Source organism: Rhipicephalus microplus, chromosome 7, assembly GCF_043290135.1.
Source record: "Rhipicephalus microplus isolate Deutch F79 chromosome 7, USDA_Rmic, whole genome shotgun sequence".
Taxonomy (NCBI): Eukaryota; Metazoa; Arthropoda; class Arachnida; order Ixodida; family Ixodidae; genus Rhipicephalus; species Rhipicephalus microplus.
In genome coordinates, this window is record NC_134706.1 from 42,153,593 (window position 1) to 42,173,588 (window position 19,996).

Here is a 19,996-nt window from a genome sequence, read left to right on the forward strand (position 1 = left end):
TTTATTATTTTCCTCTGGTAGGGGAAAAATGTTGTATGCCACAGTACCTATGTGTCCTTCCGTGTAGCAGATACGGGTGTGTGCCTTTCTACGGTTTCGAGACTAAAAGGATTCTCTTGTTCAGATTCACAGATTTTGGGGGCCTGCATACACTCCATCATCCTGTTTTTATTTTTGCCGAAGTGACATCAAAATAATGGCTGCCACAGTGAAAAAGACCTGTGTATATCCAGGGCTAAGACATCCTCTGCTTGATTGATGACATGCACGGTGAATGCTTCCTGAGGTGATTCCGGTCGTGGAAACGACCCTCATATATTTGCTCCCGGAACCCCCCCCCCCCTCCTCCCGCTTGTTCTTGGTCCTAGGTAGACGTTTATTTCACAGGGGCGTAGCCAAAGGGTTGCACACCAGACCCGTGCCTCTTGCCACCTCCCCTAAACGTTTTTTGGCCACGGGATAGAGAGCAAGAAATGACCATTTCAGAGGTGTGCCCTTGCCGAAACAAAGAAGGGGCTCCTTCCCCCTTCTCCAAAATATTTTCTGTGTACGTCCCTGTAGTTTGAAAGAACTGTGCCTTTGTTTTTTGACCCACGTCGCTGTTCTTGTAAGACAGGTCATGCGATGATTGCGTGATGGTGCAATAGCCAATTTGTTCTTGTGGCCCGTAGTATTGCCACATGTGGGGCTTCCTTCATGTCCGCCATGGTGGGTCAGTGACTATGGTGCCCTGCTGCTGACCAGAAGCCCACGTGTTCGATCCTGGCAGTCACTTTTCGGCGGATCGAAAACGGTTGAGGCCCGTGTACTGTGGGACGTCAGCGCACGTTAAAGAACACCGAATGGTCAAAAATTTGGGGCCCCTTCCTCTAAGGCGTCTCTCATAATCATACCAAGGTATGAAGACGCAAAATCACAGATGGTATTATCACTGCTTTTTTTCTATTTTTGTGTTACCGCCAGAATACACGTGCGACTGTTGCCTTGCGCAAACATCGCCGGAATGAGTGGAAACCATCTTGACATCTCAGAACCTTGTGAAGAGATTACGCGACCAGCGCCAACATTAGAGTCTGTTCTGAAACTAACGCAAAGTATAGCGATAACGGTGAAATCTTTGGTGGCCCATGTATTAAAACAGACGCGCTGGGCCGCTTCTCAGGTTTTTCGTCTGCCTAGACGTTCTCTTCGCCTATATCGGTGCACAGCATGCATCACTCACGGAAGTCATGACTTTCCGTTTCAGGGCTACAAGTTTGGCAAAATAAGTAGCGTCATCTTGGACTCGCTGATTGCTGCCTTCGTCAATGTTAAGACCCCGTGACACAATATCGCACCAGTATGAACCAGTTTGTCTCTTCTGTTGCCTGTGATGTCAGCTTGAAAACGGGATCGTGCAAAGGTCTGTCTTTTAAGGTGGTGGCCTTAGATGCATCAGGAAAGGCGAAAAGCGATTGTCAGCGCCGCCGTCAAGAGGAACGTTAGGGAAAAAAAGGCGCCATGACGCGACATATGACGTCACCATAACGTGAGATCCCCAAACTTTTCGATGTCATTATATGACATCATTAATTGCTGAAAGGTGAACCAACTCCGAAAAGACTGCAAAACCACGTGAGTAGCAGCAAGCTTCCATTGCCCATGGTCCCTGTGGCAGCAGAAAGCTTTAATTTCCGAGGGTGGTGGAGGTTTGGAGGAGTGTAATGAGATGCACACAGTGGACGGAAAATAAAAGAAAATGTCTTCTACCTTCGAGTCGTCTTGCGCAAGTGAACGAGGAACCACGTGAATTTCTTGTTTCTACTGTCCTGAATTTCTAGGGATGTTTCACAATAGGATGATTGCAAAGCTTCCCACTATATATTTTTCTGTTTTCATTTCATTGACAGCGCTATTGCGAGAAAGTTTCACTCCGTCATTTGCGTCAGGCACCCTAGTTAGACAGGTTTGCCTTTCGACTTGCCGAAATCTCAATATCTTCATTGAATCTGTCTTTGTCCTGAAGGCACAAAAGGAGCTTTCAAGTCACAAATGAAACTAATATTCGTAGTATTCCTCATGCACGGTAGCAAATAACTGAGTGAATATTTTGATGTCTAGTTCCCGTGTCGGAAGTGTACAGAAACGGCTAAAGGGGAAGAAAAGCGCCTTTCATTTGACGCGACTGTGCATGTCAGGAATTGAGACGTTTGCATCGGTATCGCTCGTCTCGCTGTTGCTCGTTTACTTATCTTGAGAAAAATCGGTGGAAATCGCAGTGCTGATATTTTGTGAGAACTATTTTGATATTTAGTGAGAACTATTTTGTGATATTTTGTGATTTTGAGTTTAGTGCAGTGATGATATTTTGTGAGAACTATTTTGTGATATCTTATGAGAACTGCTCATAAGGTCTAAAGAAAGAAGTTCAATATATGCATATTTGGATATTTGTTCCACGAGGTTCCATTCCGTTAAGATTAAGCGCTATCGTTGATGTTATTTTTTAGAGTATTACGGGGCCAGACTTCTACAGATTCATGAGGTACGGTTTTAGTTGGCGAGGATCAAACGGTTCGCTTTGATTCACTGAATATGGTGGCATGAGGAATAGCATAACCCAACACTACAGGAAAACATGGCCCAACACTAGTCTAGAATTGGTAACTCTGGCCAGAGCTGGTACTGCGCAACCAAGAGCATGTCACACCTCACCTAAAGCCCGTAACGGCTTCATAATTTAGTGAAAGTAAAACTGAGTCTCCTAGGTTGTGTCTCTCAACATCATTAATCGTGTTGCAATACAACCGGAGCCCTACTCTCGTGGGTGTGACGTCACGGCACCTGATCTACAACGGGGAGGCGTCGCGCCTGCTCTCGCTCGAAGCCTCATCGCTGTGGTACCTCGTGACCAGGTGCAGGTTTAACGACGGCTCCGTCGACATTTTGTCGCTGTCTTGTTATGGATGGAGCACCAGCTGATCTGGCTGAACCGTCTGTGCGCGTGCCTCAGTGTAATTAAGAGGCTGAAGAAATCGTCCAACAGATACAGCTAAATGACAGACTGTGCAATTTTAGGCAAGTGTAATGATGCATATTGGAAATTAATAACAAAAGAAGGGCAGCATATGAGGTTGAAAAAGGTTGCCAAGCGAGCAAACGTGCAAATATTGAAGCGAGGCCGTCCATCAGCAACACCGGGCATAGAGAAAGAGAGGCCTAACTTTAACTAACACTGCCAGTACAGCCTTTGAAAACGAAGTCTTTTTTTTCATGGGATAGAATTGCGGCTGCGGCGGCTGCATTTGCAATGGAGGCGGAAATATTGTAGGCCCGTGTGTCATACACAAGTCCCGTTAATTAGGGAGGTGATCGCCGGGCTAAATCCAAGGGCAGAAGTATCGGCCCCCCGAACTGCACCACGAAAGCGTGGACAATTAAGAAGTGGTTCTTTCTGGCGCGCCAGCGGACGCCGGCTGTGGCCCAAAGAACAACTCAGAGCCGAGAGTTGATAAACAAACAAAATTATATTCTCAATAGTGGCAGATCGAAAACAATACACAAAAATGCACACTCCACAATAGTTGCATACAATATGTCACCAATCAAACAACGTACTACACAGTACAATCAGCCTCTCTCGAAACAACGGACACAGACAATACGCACTACAATGCAGTCGCATGCATTGAACAACCAAGCCACTTAAGACTAAAGAGATAGAAAACCTATTCGGTCCAAAGTTCTTGGAACAAAAGTCTGGATGATACTCTTCCGAGAATCACTCACTCAAAGTCCAGCGTTGTTGTCGTTCCGCTGCCCCTGAAGTTTCTTTTCCAGAAAACCTCGCGTCTTCAGTTGGCCTCTCTCCAAGCTTCAAACTTCTTCGCCGGAAACACGTCACGTCGGCTTCACACACGCAGCTGTTGCCACGCGTCTTCGCTCGATAGCGGTAACACACGCTCTTGTCTGTAGCTCGAGCCTTCACCCCTCAGGTGGAAATCCTCTTCATCTCCTGCTTTGTCGCTACGGACAAAACCTTCGCCGACTACACGGCGGAATACCCTACGCGCTGTGGCGCTAACTTCTGTCTTCTCCTGATCTACACGGCGGAATACCCTACGCGCTGTGGCGCTAAGTTCCGTCTTCTCCTGATCTTCCGTCTCCTCGGCTCGGTTAAATACCTTCCGTACGACATTCCAGAAGGTTCTCGTCATTTCGTCGGCGCGATACGCAGCGAAGGCTGGGGAGCGGGCGAGACGGTTCGAATGCCCTCCACGTCGGATGACTCAACCCGGCGTGACCACGCCTCTTTTGTTCTAGAAATTTCGCGGGCTTGCTCGGCCGCCGATGTGCGGTGAGGAGGTTTGTCGGCGAAGCCACGCTTCCGAGGGGAGAGCGCACGCCCGGGGAGCCTTAGATATTTGTTTTTTTTCTTTTGACCTCCCGGCGTCTCTCCCGCTCGTTATCGCAAGAATTTGGCGGCGCGCCCATTTTTAGCGCTCGTTCTGTGGCACCGTGTTTTTATATCTGGGTGCACGTTAAAGAACCCCAGGTGGCCCAGATTTCCGGAGCCCTCTACTACGGCGTCTCTCATAATCATATAGTGGTTTTGGGACGTTAAGACCTACATACCAATCAATGCTAAAGATACCAGTATGCTTATAAAATACTTACACTGTCGTAGACCTAAGGAATGACGCGAAGCCGGGTACCATCGTCACCTTCATTGTCAACATGATACCAGGGATGCTCACATTCTTTTGGGTGGCCTGTTTCGGCTCTCATCCTTCTAAAACTTCCTTCCGTTTCCTAAACCTTTTGTACTGTGGTGTGTACAAAGTACAAAATCTAGTTCACGCTTATTTTTTTGCTCATTCAAAGAATATCTCATCTCTACCTCCAGTGTTAGTACTTCTGTATGAAGGCATGTATTACCAAGAACAACTTCTTGCAGCAAATTCTACCGTCATTCTTTCCCGGGCATTCCCAAAAATCTACTCCGCAAATGCTTATTTCCTCAACCTATCTTTTCCTACTTAGCGCGAAGTAGCCATTTTCGAGGCTGCCTTTCAACTTTTTAGATTGCTCTTTTAACATCATTTTAGGGCTGACTCAATCAGTATCATGATTGCGCTTTGGAAATTAGGCTTGTGCTGGCTTTGGTACACATATCTCCAACTTGACTTGACTGCGACTTGTGCTGCCTTTTTGTTAGACGTGCGAAAATTTTTCGTCATGGCAGTTTATTTTGGCAAAAAAACTGGGACACTTTGTCGGCATAGCAAAGGAGAATGAGCATGTACTTTCGCGTACTAAAACCAATGCTTTCATAGGGCAGCAAGCGTAGCTGTCGACCAACCTTACTGCTCGCACAGCAAGAGCGGTGGAACTAATACAACTGAAAATATGAAACTTCTCACACCACATTTATTTTTAAACACACTTTATCGCGTCAAGTTTTAAAAACCTCCAGTCGGTAAGTCACACAACAGCCTTAGGAAATATTCTATAGCGAACATTCTATTGTGTGCATTCATTCAATATACTATGAATAAAGGACGCTTCATGCTTCCTATTTCAAACTTTGCATACCTTCACGAATAAAGTTTATTATACATCATTTCGCAGCTTCATTGTGATAGTGAGAATGATTGTTATTTTTTCTCATAACAGGCACTTCACCTGCCAAACTGTATATTTTCTTGCAAAATAATCTTGTGGGGTCTTTTATGTATACGCCTAAGACGTTGTTCTTCTCCGCCGTACTTTACCTCTACCCAGTGGAGGGGATTGGCTGAGTAGAAAGGAAATTTTCTCGATACTTCATTGCATTGTGTCATTCATATTTGCACTATTTATTGAATCGATGCTTTGAAGTGCCCAATGCCAACAACGAAATATCCAATACACACACAGTTTTGAAGGTATTGCTTTAGTCACAGTGACATATTCCATAACAAAAAAAAACATCTCTCTGCCTGTATCTCAGGGTATAGTCCTCAAAAAAAAAAATATGAACAAGTTCTCATGAATTCAGGCCCAGTTTTCGAAGAATTCATATTACTATGTTTTGCCTAAATAAATTGAATCGGCGACAAGATAAAAAGTACCAATTGTTCTCTCCTGAATACAGAAAAGGCATACAGAGGAATTCACTAAACCTGATTTCTGCAAGTAAATCCGAAGGCGAAAGCTGTTTCTTCCCTCTTAATCGGAGTTGACTGTTCGTTATGCAGCTCTAATGGTATAAGTATGCCTCTGGGATCACCTACCATTGACCAAAAGGTGGTGTCATGTGACGACGTCAACATGTGATTTGTAAGGGACATTAGGAATTAGCAGGGGAAGCAGACCTATGAGCGACGTCGTGGTAATGCATGTTGTACGATGTTGCTTCGCGTTTGAGATTTGCCCACCCTTCACCAATTGGAAATACCATGAAATGGCGTATCCACGTGATGTGTTAGTGACGTCAACAATATGTGAGAAATCCTACATATTCTGAACAGATAACTACGCATTGTTCGTGCTGGCGCACTGCCTCTGGGTTCAGCCAACTTGATCAAGTGCCGGTGTCATGTGAAACTTTATAATATAGCATTGTATAGGGATGTCAAAATGACATCACACACCTGGACTCTGCGTGACGGTACAATGACAACATCAAGAACCAACTTTCACCACGTGGCATTTTGGACTGTTTTTAGGGTTGAACCAACACTGTTAGTCACTTTAGAATCACCAGGAAAAATCTGAAAAAAAAGAAATTAGGGAATTTTTTTGGAACCGCTAGTTTACTCTGTTAGACACAGCCAAATGAGTGCGGCATACAGCAAAGTGAGAGAGAGCGCAGGGGGACACGGTTCGTGGCTTTTAATTGTAGCCTGGTAATTACGAGACATTGAAATGAGCTGAATTGCCCGAAAGAGGCACCTTCCGTCAATGGGACCTGAACGCACATCCTTCAAATTACGTGTACCTAAGGCTTTTAGCCTCCATAATCAAGCGACATGTACGCCATGATGCGAGACAAAAGTAAACCTTGAGTGCAGGAGGAGACCGGAAGACGGTTTTTTGAGCGCCACGAGGCATGCGAGTCGCGGCTTTAGTCACGGTTGAGCCCGAGTTTCTTCGTCTAAATATAGCGAGCTTCGAGAGCGCCGCTTTTCGCGGGCTTCTTCTTGCATAGAGTCACGTCTTCTACGTTGTCCTATTTTTCTGTTTTACTCTTTATCGTCTCCTCGCACGACTAAAATTAAATCCATCACCGACAAAGACGGAGAAACGAAAGCACAAATTGTGCTGGCAGGTCATTCGTGTTACAAGTGTACAACTTGTGTCCTTGCGAGTCAGACAGGAGGCTCGGGAAGGAGGGGAGGGCTTTTTTTATTATAACCATAAATATGGGAAGTTAGTGTACATGTGCTGTCTTTGTCTCATGACTTTCCCTTACTTCCTCTGCTGACCCGCAGGTCGCGAGATCGAGTCCCGGCTGCAGCGGCTGCATTTCTGATGAAGGCGGAAATGTAGGCCCACGTGCTCCGATTTGAGCGCACGTGAAAGAACTCCTCGTGATCGAAATTTCTGGAGCCCTCCACTACGGTGTCTCTAATAATCATATGGTGGGTTTGGGACGTTAAACTCCACATATCAAACCAATCTTACTTCCCAAGAAAAGAAAAATATGAGTAGCTTAGAGTTCGGCTATTCCAGCATATATGTAGCATGAGTTACGAATGGGTGTATGGGTGAATAGATGGGTGACAAGATGGACCGATAGGCGGACGGACAGGCGGAGCGACCTCGCACGAGTCAAGTGCCAGCCTACTAGTGACACGTGATTCCAGGTGTTTCCAGTCTTTCTGTGTCTTCCAGCCAGCTGTGTGCCATGTGACCTCGCTGCTCCTCAGGCATGCGCAGCCCGGCTCTCCATAAACAACGTGAACATGCTTGTCCTCGGACAGTCTACGTTATGATACAAAACAGAAAGGGCAAGTGTTGCACTTCATTGTTTGTGGGCGAATCACTTTTTGCATGCATGAAAGCAACGCACCATGTTAGAGAAATGTAATCCTGCATACACAGCACTGACTATCTAGTCTATTTATCGTCGCTTGTCAAACAGAAAATATGAACACACATGTGCCGTCAAATAAACACACTACATACGTCGGCTTCCTTACCTTGTCCCGTCTTGGCGCGTTGTCTTCACTCCTTGTACGTGTTTTCGTTTTTGTCCAAATCCTCCCTTGCAATCTTTTCTGCGTCCTTCGGTCCTTTTGCGAGACTATAATGATGATTTAAGGAAATCAAGTGGCTACTTAAAGACAGCCTTATACGTGTAACTAATGAATCGCAAAGAAAGAGGCAGAGCACTCTTTTTCAAGACTGTAATTTTCTGTCCTCACAGTGACCTTCTCTTGTTGTGCTGCAATACGTTTTATTTATTGTGGTGTGTAGGGAAATTAACTAGATGACATCTTGAGCACGAGTGTCTGGTGAAGCAAGGAGATCTAGATAACAATGGAAATAAAGGGAGGTGTACAGCAAAAGCTCCTTACTGCAAACTCGGAAAGGAGCATCAATCTGTTGAAATAAAGGGAATTTCGAATTAGCGAGTGGGTGCTGGAATAAGTTGACATGAGGCCCCAGGTCGTGTGCAGAAACCGAAATAGGCACATATGGACTTGTTCTCGCAGACTGTAGGAGCCACTGCGCCTTTGCGGCAGGTAACTTCGTATATTGAGATCATGGAGCTCTAAAAGACAACAAAATTCTTTGATCAGTCAGGGATATGGAGAAAGAAAAACGAACATTTTTGTATTTCGTAAGTCTGCCTCTAGTCACAGTTGTTTGTTATTCAAAAATACACATACAAGTTTGCTTTATGTATAAAGTCCACTAAGGAACGGTGGTGAGGTCCACGAATCTAGCTATCAAAGTCGGGTGCTCGACCACACCTGAAGCCTGTTGCACGGAAGTGACGACGACCAGTGCAGACCCACAGTAAGTATGAGGCAGTTACATCCTTTATTGGGGCGTCAAAAAATGGCCACGATGTGCCATACGGTCCTCGGTACTTTTGCGTCCAAAGGGTGGTCGAGGAGGGGTAATTATATCTATCTATCTATCTATCTATCTATCTATCTATCTATCTATCTATCTATCTATCTATCTATCTATCTATCTATCTATCTATCTATCTATCTATCTATCTATCTATCTATCTATCTATCTATCTATCTATCTATCTATCTATCTGTCTATCTGTCTATCTGTCTATCTGTCTGTCTGTCTGTCTGTCTGTCTGTCTGTCTGTCTGTCTGTCTGTCTGTCTGTCTGTCTGTCTGTCTGTCTGTGATGATGCAATGTCTGTGATGTGAGTGATGCAATAGAAATTTAACGTAACGCGTGTGAGCGCTTGCTTCTGCTTGTGTGTACTCTGTACATTATCCGTACTTGCTTTCCCAACTGCTTGCCGGAATACCCCTTACGTAAGAAGAGCCAACAACTTTTGCGGCAAAGGCAATTGAGCAGGACGTTTCGCGGTGTCCGTTGTTCAGTGTAGTTCAGAGTAATATTTTATTTATAACATACTGCAGACCAGAATTCGGTCCTTGCAGGAAGGGCACTCTTAGTACACTAAAAAAATACAATACCAAAATATCAATACAGTTAGTACAAAATATGCGCAAATATTTACACTCAACTTAGTAAAGACACTCATACTGCATTCTATAAAAAAAATTCAGTACTGTAGTTCCAACAGAAGTAAGTAAATTGAAGTAAAACATACAAAATGGAAACACAACACCTAACGCGTGTATTACGGTAAAAAAGGGTCATTCATTATATGCCCAGAATTACACTCCAACATACAAAATCATACAAAATCAAAACGCAACATCCAAAAAACATACGAAATCAAAACAAAACACCTTACGCGGGCATTGGGGTAACCTAAAGGTCATTCTTTTCATGCCTAGAGTTCCACTCCGACACTGTCGTGGGAAAAATTGAGTGTTTGTAAATATCTGTCCTAGCGAAATGAGAGGTTAAATCATGTGTGTGATCGTGACGTGTACGCCTTATGAACAGAGGTGTTACATATAATGCGGGGTCAATGGATAATTCACGTTTAATGAGTGATTGTAGGAAATTGAGGCGGAGAATCTGCCTACGCGTTTCGAGGAGGGGGATGTCATTTTCTGTCATCAGCTGTGTAGGGGAATCGGTGTGCTTGAATTTAGAGTAAATGAAGCGAACGACGTTTGTCTGGACTTTCTTTATTATTTTAATGTTGTGTTTGGTGTAGGGATCCCATGTAATGCAAGCATACTCTAACTTCGGTCTAATGAAAGTAATGTAACTCAATATTTTAATGTAGGCGGGTGAATTTTAAGCTTGTGTTTCAGGAAACAAAGTTTACGGAAGCTGAGGAAGATATATTACTGATATGTAAATTCCACGAAAGGTTGTTTGAAAATGTTGCTCCCAGATATTTGAAGTTTTCAACTTCTTTTAGCGGTGAGGTGGCCAGTGTGTAGGTGAATTTTAAAGGGCTTTTTTTCCTTGTGATACGAAGACAGACAGTTTTTTTTTGTTTAAAGACATGCCTGATCTGTCACACCACGCCTGTATGTTATGCAAACTAATCTCGAGGTCGGTTTGGTTATGCACTGTAGTTATTTCCTGATATAAAACGCAATCGCCTGCAAATAATCTGATTTGTGTGCCAGGTGTAACAACGTTGACAATGTCATTTATATTGACCAAAAACAACAATGGCCCCAGGACGCTACCCTGGGGTACTCCGGATGTCACTGGAAGACAGCTCGAGTCGTTGCTCTCAATAGTGACAAACTGCACGCGATCCGAAAGATAAGCTGCTATCCAGGATACTATAATGCTAGGAAGATTGTAATCTCTGAGTTTTTGTATAAGTTAATAGTGAACTACTCTATCGAACGCCTTGCTAAAGTCTATAAAAAGAGCGTCGATTAGGCCATTATTATACAATGTTCTTGCAAAAATATGAATTACAGGTAACAGTTGTGTCGTAGTGGAGTAGCCTTTCCTAAAGCCACGCTGGCAGTTCGTTAACACCTAATTTCTGTCTAAAAATTTGGTCATCTAGATGGCGATGATAAGCTCGATTAGTTTACAGCAGGGTGAAGTTAAAGATATCGGTCGATAATTTTCTACAGATAAACGATTGCCCTTTTTTAAAATTGGCACTACCCGAGCTGTCCTCCAGTCTTCATGAGTGGTTTGAGTGAATCGTCCCAAATCCAGGCTATTATTACGACGGACATCGTAGTGGAGAGCTCCGGAAGTAGACGGGCCTCCAGCCCTTCCGTTTTCACTGGTAGTGTGGGCGCCGCGGCTGGAAATCGATCACGCGACCGTAGAGTCAGCAGTCGAGTGCCATGAACGACCGTGGAGTGTTCAACGTACGAAGTGTTCCAGCTGTTCTCGCTCTGAGTAGCCATTTGTTTCCTACACACTAGCTTTAAAGTATTGCGTTGCAAAGCAGTTCGATATAATGGATTATTGGACTCAACTCAGTGCGATATAGCCATATTTCACTGTATACAAATAGTGTAGAGAACAGCGCTGAAAACACCAGTTTCAACGTTCACGCAAGTAGCCCACGCTGTATCTCCACATTGGTTTATTGCGCATTGGTTTATACCAGCCCTGGATGTGATAGCGAGAAATTAGTGATGAGAGCAACATTGGAGAGCTGCTTCCACAGACATTAAAACAGGCGTGAATGCTTGTGTGTATACTGCGTTTGAAAAATGCTAGCGGCACCTTTTACCAGCGTTCACCGTTTGTGTTACGCCGCAGTAATAATGGTTCTGACAATATAGCTAGCAATGTCATGTACACAGCCCCGACAAATGTCTTCAATATTGTGTTCAATGAAGCCGCATTAAATGGAATAAATCTCTTGAATATAGCAGCTGCGGTGAACTTGAAAACTAGGGGTGGATGTAAGCAATGTTTAGACGATGCAGAGGGGAAGACAAAAAGAAGCAGGGCTGACGAGAATAGCATCAGCGAAGGAGACTAAAACAGGGAAAATGAAAATTCGAGGAGATGAAGAGAGAACGGGAGAAAGAAAAGCACCGTGCGTGGTACACCGCAAGCGATCGACCGTAGTAACGGCCTTGTCCAACGTTTCATCCATCTTGAACGTAAGCACAAACAAAAGAACCACTCTTTTGACGGGCGAAGAAGAGGTGTGCTGTATGCGCTGGTTCCTAAATTCCTCGGAGAATACCCGCAGTGTTTCCTAGCCCGGGCTTTTCCGAGTTTGGAGGTTCAGTTCAACAGGTGGGTTACATTTGTCTATTCAAGTATTTTATTGTGGCATCAATGCATGTCAAATTTATTGATGTATTCGTTTTTTACCTGTTCACCTATACAGTTATCACTTTATTTATGTATTCGTATTATATTTATTTATCATACACCTGCATACGCGCGATGAATGAGCATCATGGAGGGCGTCAGAGAGCGTTTGCGCGAAGCGTATCCCTGCCCCCAGCCGCCGGCGACACCGAGCGGCCGCCGGGTACTGAGATGTTCACTTTAACTGTGGATCATTCTGTCCTTGTGTTTATTTTCACCATTCAATAAGAGGAGTGACCATAGCTTACTGATTGGTCTTATAAAAATTCAGTGATTCGACTACAATATGACACGCATTCCAGACTGAAGTAATATTTGTAGACTACCGTTGTTGAGTAGTTGAGTGTCTTGCGTTGGTGCGGCTTTTCAAAGCAATCTTTTTAGGCTGAAACTGAATGAACTATTTTAATGGGGTTGTTTCAGATTTGAACATTTAAGTCTACATGCATGATTAAAGAGGTTGTGTGGTCATGGGTACCTCAACCTACAAATTTCGTGGCAAAAGAACTCTAGATATTGCGCTTTAATTTCACTATATTTATGTGATCAATTGATTTTGGCGCCTCTTGGTTCAGACAACAGTCACAGGTTTGTTCAAAGGTGAATACGTGATTGATATGTAGGGTTTTACGTCCCGAAACCACCATATGATTATAAGAGATGCCTTGGTGGAGGGCTCCGGAAATTTCGACCACCTGGGGTTCTGTAACGTGCACCCAAATCTGAGCACACGGGCCTACAGCATTTCCGCCTCCATCGGAAATGCAGCAAAATTTCCCAATTGCCCTAAATTTCGTGCAGGGCCTCTCAGTAGCGAGGGTTGCCAAGTGGTGGGAAGGATTTCTAACATGTTGCGTGAGGTACGTACGCATCGTTTCAATGGTGATGTGCGTCATGATCAAGTAGTCCTGTGCAATGGCAATTGTTTCAGCTGTCGATGCGCAGCGGGGTAAGCCAAGACATATCCTAAGCGCTTGGGCTTGAATATTTTTGATTGTCCGCAGGTTCGTTTTGCACGTGTTAGATATAACAGGTAGGCTATAACGCAGAAATCCAGTAAATAATACCTTGTACAGCTGTAACATAGACTCGACAGACGTTCCCCAACTTTTCCCAGCAAGAAACCTGAATAAGTGACAAGTGGCAGTCAGCCGCTTTTTCACGTAGTTTACGTGGGGTGTCCAAGACAGGTTTCGGTCGATTACGACTCCCAAGAACCTGTGACTCCGGCTGCATGACACCAACTGCCCGTTAATTGATATGCCGAGAGCGGACATTGGTTTCCTGGTGAAAGCCATGACTGCACACTTCTCACTTGCGATTTCGAGCCCTTGTTTGCGTAAGTGGTACGATGTCACTGATGCTGCCTTCTGAAGTCGAGCGTGAAGTTGAAGTCAAGTCACACCTGATGTCCACACACAGATGTCACCAGCATAAATGGAAGGTCGTACACTGCTTGGTTGCTTGCAAAAAAGTACAATGAGTGTTAGGTTGAACAGCGTCGGGCTTAGCACTCCGCCTTGCGGGACTCCTTGGCTGCAGTAATATTCGGGTGTCGGGCCATTCTCTGTCTGCACGTGAAATGATCTATTCTGTAGGTAGCTCTGAACCCACGTATATATCCTGCCACCGAGTCCCACTCCTTCTAGTGCGCTGAGAATGGCTTCGTGGGTTACATTGTCGTATGCCCCTTTAACGTCAAGAAACAGAGCAGCAGATAACCGTTTGGAGGCCTTCTGGGGTTCTAGATATGTCACCAAGTCAACTACATTGTCAATTGACGAGCGGCCTCGTCTGAACCCGGACATGGCATCTGGATATATTTCGTAGAACTATAAGTACCATTACAGACACGTTAAAATCATCCTTTCCATAACTTTTCCCACACAGCTCGCGAGGGCAATCGGGCGGTACGAGGAAATGTGCAAGGGTGACTTGCCGGCTTTGAGAAGTGGAATCAGGCGACTTGACTTCCATTCCTGTGGAACCATGCCAGTTTGCCAGGAGTCGTTGTACAGCTGCAAGAGTGCCTTCCGAGCTTGATCTCCTAGATGGCACAGAGCGCGGTAAGTGATGCCATCAGTTCCTGGCGCTGAAGAACGTCTACACAAAGCAAGCGCAGCCTTTAGTTCGTCCATTGAAAACGAAAGCTCCATTCGCGGATCACGTGAGGATATAGAAAAGTCGCGCATCCTTGTCCCAGTTGAATGTGAGCCACTAGCAATCCTTCGACAGAAAGAATCTGCGACATCAATCTCTTCGCAGCGTACGCGAAGTGCCAGAGATTTTAATGGGTAGCGCTGAGTAATGGTTGTACGAATACCCCGGACAGTTCTCCAGATTAGTGACAGTGGCTTTCTGGGATCCAAAGACTCGCAAAAAGATACCCATCGTTGCTTGTCCAACTTGTCCATGTGACGCTGTATTTTCTTTTGTGTGCGCCTGGCCACTCTCAGATCATCAAGTGACCTTGTGCGTCTATAACGTCGTTCTGCACGACTACGAATCGCTCGGAGTTTCTCGAGATCAATGTCCATATCAGTGCGAGATGAGCTCACCGGAAGCGAACGCGTCGTTGACTGTAGGACACTCTTTATTGCGTCCTCTAGATTGAAAGGTGAGGCGCCAACATAGTCTTCCATGATTAACTTGTATTAGTGCCAATCGGTGCACTGGACGGTTCTGGAGGACTTCAGACTTGCAAAGCCGTCAATCTTCAGGTATGTTGGGATGTGGTCACTACCCCTTGTTTCCAAATCCGAAAACCAGTGCACTCTGCGTGTGAACGAGCGTGAGACGAAAGTGAGGTCCAGGCAACTGCTATAGGCCGATCCGCGCAGATAAGTAGGGCTGCCGTCATTCACGAGGATAAGTTCACATTCCGATGCGAAAGACACTAACTGTCTACCTCTAGTGTTGACCCTGTAGCTTCCCCATAAGTAGTGGTGGGCATTGAAGTCCCCAGTTATCCCCCATGGCTGGAGAGTTGAATTCGAAATTCCGCGCAAGCGCTCACGGTCTAGACGACTTGATGGATGTAAGTAGACTCCAATGATGGTGAATGTAGTCTTCTTGTTTTTTACTGTTAGGCAAACGTACTGGTTTTCTTCGTCAGGGGGTACAGGGTGATCGCGCCATATGAACACAACGACCTTGCTGCGCTCTCCGTGGGTAGAAGACATAAAGCACTCATATCCAGACAGTCTCATCTGAGCTGACAGGTTCGGTTCACAAATCACAATTATGGAGAACTGGTTCGTGAATACATATTGCCTGAACTCGGACATACGCGCCCTAAGTCCTCTGGCATTCCACTGAAGGTCGGATGCATTCTTGACCTCCTCTCGAAAGGATAACATGTTGCAGGCCATCGTTTTACCTTAGAGCTGCAAGCACCGGACTCAAAGTGTCCAGCACTTGGAGTGCGCTCTGCGCTGATGGGGTGTTCTTGTTGCTTAGGAGCATGCGCATTGCGCTCATAAGGGTCTGCAACATGTTGATGACCTGGCGATCCTCAGTTGTCTTTTCATCAGTGGTTCGTGTTGGCATCGAGGTTGGCGGGGATCGATGCACCTCTGAAACAGGCTGTGTTCGTGGAAGTGACGGCCACTCTTCACGAGGTGGGAGTCTTGACCCTGATTTTGTTTTCGGTGTATCCGTCTTCGCAGAGCTTGACGATGGGGGGCCAGTTCTTCTTTCTTGAGGTGACGGGTTTATATCGGCAGATGTCACGTTGCGTGATGATCTTCTGTGATGACGCCGACGTCGCCTAACAGTAGCAGCGGTTTCCCTGTGCGTTGAATTGTCGCGCACCATGCATTTCAGCACCGCGCGTTCATTTCTCACTCGTGGGCAATTATTAGACGACGCTTTATGAGCGCCGTGGCAATCGGAGCATTTGAACGCAGTTGCATGGGAGGTGTCTTCTGAATGAGATTCGGCACACCGCGGGCACACAACATTGCTGCTACATACTCCTTTGACATGTCCCATCTTGAAGCATCTGAAGCATTGTAGGGGCTTCGGTATGTATGGACAAACCTGGTGGCGAACATGGCCAACTTTGACGTGGGAAGGAAGACTGTCTCCCTCAAAAACAATCTTCAGGCATCGTGACTGACCAAGCCTTGCGATGTGCTTGATGAGGATGTCGTCTGTAGTTGGCTTTATCAAGATTGGGAAATCGTCAGCGGGAATGGAAATGTCCACGTCATAAATGACGCCAACACTGCCCTTACAGTCAGTGGGGATCACTGATTTAACTGTGACTCTGTCGATTTCCGAGATGTTCTGTAGGCTTTGCAGCGCACTACGGGTAGAACATCAACTGCCAGAACATTCTTCCGTGAGTTGATCCTGACGTCTTTAATCTCATTTGGAGCGAGTCCTTCGAGGTATGCAGAGAGGACTTGCCTGTTAAGCCGCCGTAGGTTGGCTGAATGGTTCACAGCCATGAAGAGTATAGTGTGTGGCCAACGCTGCGCGGTAGCATGCACGGTGGATATACTCGTCGTCGACGATGTTCGTAGCAGTCTTCTTTTTTGCATTGCGGCTCATGGCGACTGTGTAGTCGTCATCCGATGACTCGAAACAGTCGGAATTGAGCTCCGTTGCCTCGCTGTCTGTGCCACTTGAGGTGGTCTCACGTTTCCTAGCCGCTGCCAGACGTAGCGGTTGTCCCCCTCGAAATTCCTGAGAGGCTTCTTCATCCATTCTCGCAAGGAGGGAGCGGCAGCTCCCAGAATTAGCGGTAAAACAAATAGAAAATTTGAGACAAGGGTACAAGCGTTCTATGAAATAGACACTTCGTCGTTGTCGAATTACTCTTCTTCACGATTGTAGTGTATAATTAAGCCTATGGCAAGAAAGTACACCTTTCAATATGTGCGTACAAAATGTGTACTTGCATGTTTTTTTCACATGTAAGAACCTAAGAGTAAAAGTGAATAAAAATGAAAAAAAATGTGACAGAAAAAAAACAAATTGTTACGGCACGTTTGTGTTCACGTCTCAGTGTCAAGCATGAGAGAAGAGATAGGGAGCACAAAATTGAAAATGCCCTGATTCGTTAAACATAGAGCCCCAAGTCACCAACACTTATCTCGTATGTGTCCACAAAAGGCGAAGTCACACGCTGAAGGCGAAGGCTCAGGTGAAGGCGCACGCTCAAAGGCGAAGGCGCAAGCTATTTCAGCGCACGCTGAAATAAAAACAAGGGAAAAAGGGTGACGAATTGTGCGTATATAAAGAAGTATCATGGAAACAAAAGAAATTTGAAGGTGAGGAATGTAAATACCAATGAAGAACAACAACAATATATAAAAAAACATGCCGCAGAAAACAGGATAACAACAAGAAGTGCTCTTCACGCATTTTGCCGGCTTCCTTTGATGCGGTGCGAGCCAAAAAAAGAGAGTCGCAAAAGCTGTCAGCCTCTCCTTCCTGCAATTGTCTGTTATTTTCTTTCAGAGGGAACGAAGATCAAAACTGAAGTTATTTGTTTATAATTTTTGCTTTTTTTTCTGGCACCCCTTTCACCTTTCCTCGGCATAAGCACAAGGACACCGTTGGAAGCAGGCCAACGAAGTATAGGTAGAAGTATAGGGCGACGTGAACCAATTGTCCCACTCTGTCGCCCCAGGAGGTGCTCGCCACCTTTTGCCACTTCTCATTGTTACGTCTGAGGTTTCTCCATCAGTTTGGTATTTTTTGCTATATAATGTGTTTTTTTTCGCCATCGACTGATATCTGGGTCTGCACTGAAGTGAAAGAAAAGAAAATATTAGAATGCTACAAGTTTGTCCTTGAGGTTTCGGACTTTGAAAGATATATTAGCCCGGCAGCTATCAATATGGAGCAAACTTAACTAAGCTACTTTTTTTGTGAGGCTGTCCTTTTCACTTTCCCTATCAGTTAATTGGAGCAAAAAAGTTGTTTTTCAAATACCTAATGCGCGTTATGTAAAAGAATGATCACTTTCACAAGTAAAGCGCCAGCATTTGTGATTGCATTTCGCTTCAGAGAGCAAAGCGTAGTCAATGGTGCTGGTGCTTGACAGCTGACATAAAGTTCACGTCATCGAGTGCCAGCCAGACTGCCTGCTTTAGAATGGAGGCGAAACGTAGGATGCTCGTGCCTTCCAATATTAATATTATTATTAGAGAGGGCTTTAGATAGTGTTGTGAGAAAGGTTCAAAGGTAGGAAACGAGCGGCAAAATTAATGGCCACTGAACAGACGTAAATATTTGGAATCTGAAGTGACCCCCACGTCGTGGAGCTTCTTACATTCAAGCCTTTTGAGGCGAAATGCGGTCGACAATATTCCTAATCTAGAGAAAGCAAAAAATTAGAGAAGAAAGAGAAGAATAAAGATTGATGTCCCGGTGATTGGCACAAGTGAACAGAATCTGCTCACTTTCAGTGCAGCGGGTCTCTGCCTCAGAAAGGGGATGGTATGCGAAAGGAGTAGACCATGACTACAGGAAGAAAAATTGCTGTCGTGAACGTTTTTCAAGAGCATAAGCGATGATAAACGAGCGAACATGAGAGATATACAAAATGAGTGCCTTGAGGAGGAAGGTGTAAAAGAGGAGGTGGTAAATGGATGTATACAGACAGGAACGTTCGTACACAGAGGAGGGTAGAGATGGAGAGATAGACTGCATGAGGGAAAATTGAGGCACATATAGATATTTATAAATTGGGAGGGGTGATGGTGGGATGTAAACCTAGAGAGAATAGTAGCTAAAGAAAGTGAACAACATGGATTAAAATGGTTAGATTGGCAGAGAGAAAGGCGTATAAAATAAGAAGAGTGATACATAAAGAGCAAGGGTTACATAGATGGAAAGATACAGATAGTTAGAAAAAGGGTGGCCTTGATAGAGACCGGTACAGAATAGAAAGAAAAGTGTAATAAAATTCTGCGTAAGGTTGGATCAACAAAAAAAATGGAAGAGAAGGTTAGTTGAGAGAGAGAGAGGGAGATCGATGAACATAGTGCTTCCGACTTCGATTGAACAAGGGTGCCCCTCTGAGATTCGGCACAAAGCGTGGCTTCGATACCGCGTTTGCGATATTGCGCGCTGACAGTTATTTACTTTTTGTTGTTCTGTATTGAACACGCAATTATACCTCCTGGCCTCTGCGTAAGAGATCGCGCTATGTCTTGATTGGTTGGACGAACACTGGTTGTAGAGCTTGCGACGAGTTATACGTGGCGCGGAGTGGCGAAGACGATAAGTTTCTTAGAGAGATAGATGGAGATGCGGTCCCCAGTTAGTTCGTGTTGTGTTTGGCCCGGAAGGCGTCATAGACTCCACACCATGCATCGCGAAGCGCTGGCTGTGCGAGCGATAGCGAAACCTCTGAGCAAATAAATATGAAAACTGAACTTCTTATCCGAAAAGAAATATAGAACTGTGCATGTTTCTCCTGGTTCGTAGAGTGCTTAGAAAAATGTGTTGAACGATTTCGAGTACTTCGTACTCAACTATGGTAGAGTAGTGAGCGTTCCTATGAACAGGTACGTTGTTTCATACGGACAACAAGCACAAGCTACTAAAAGACGGTGAACACGGAAGATGTATGCGC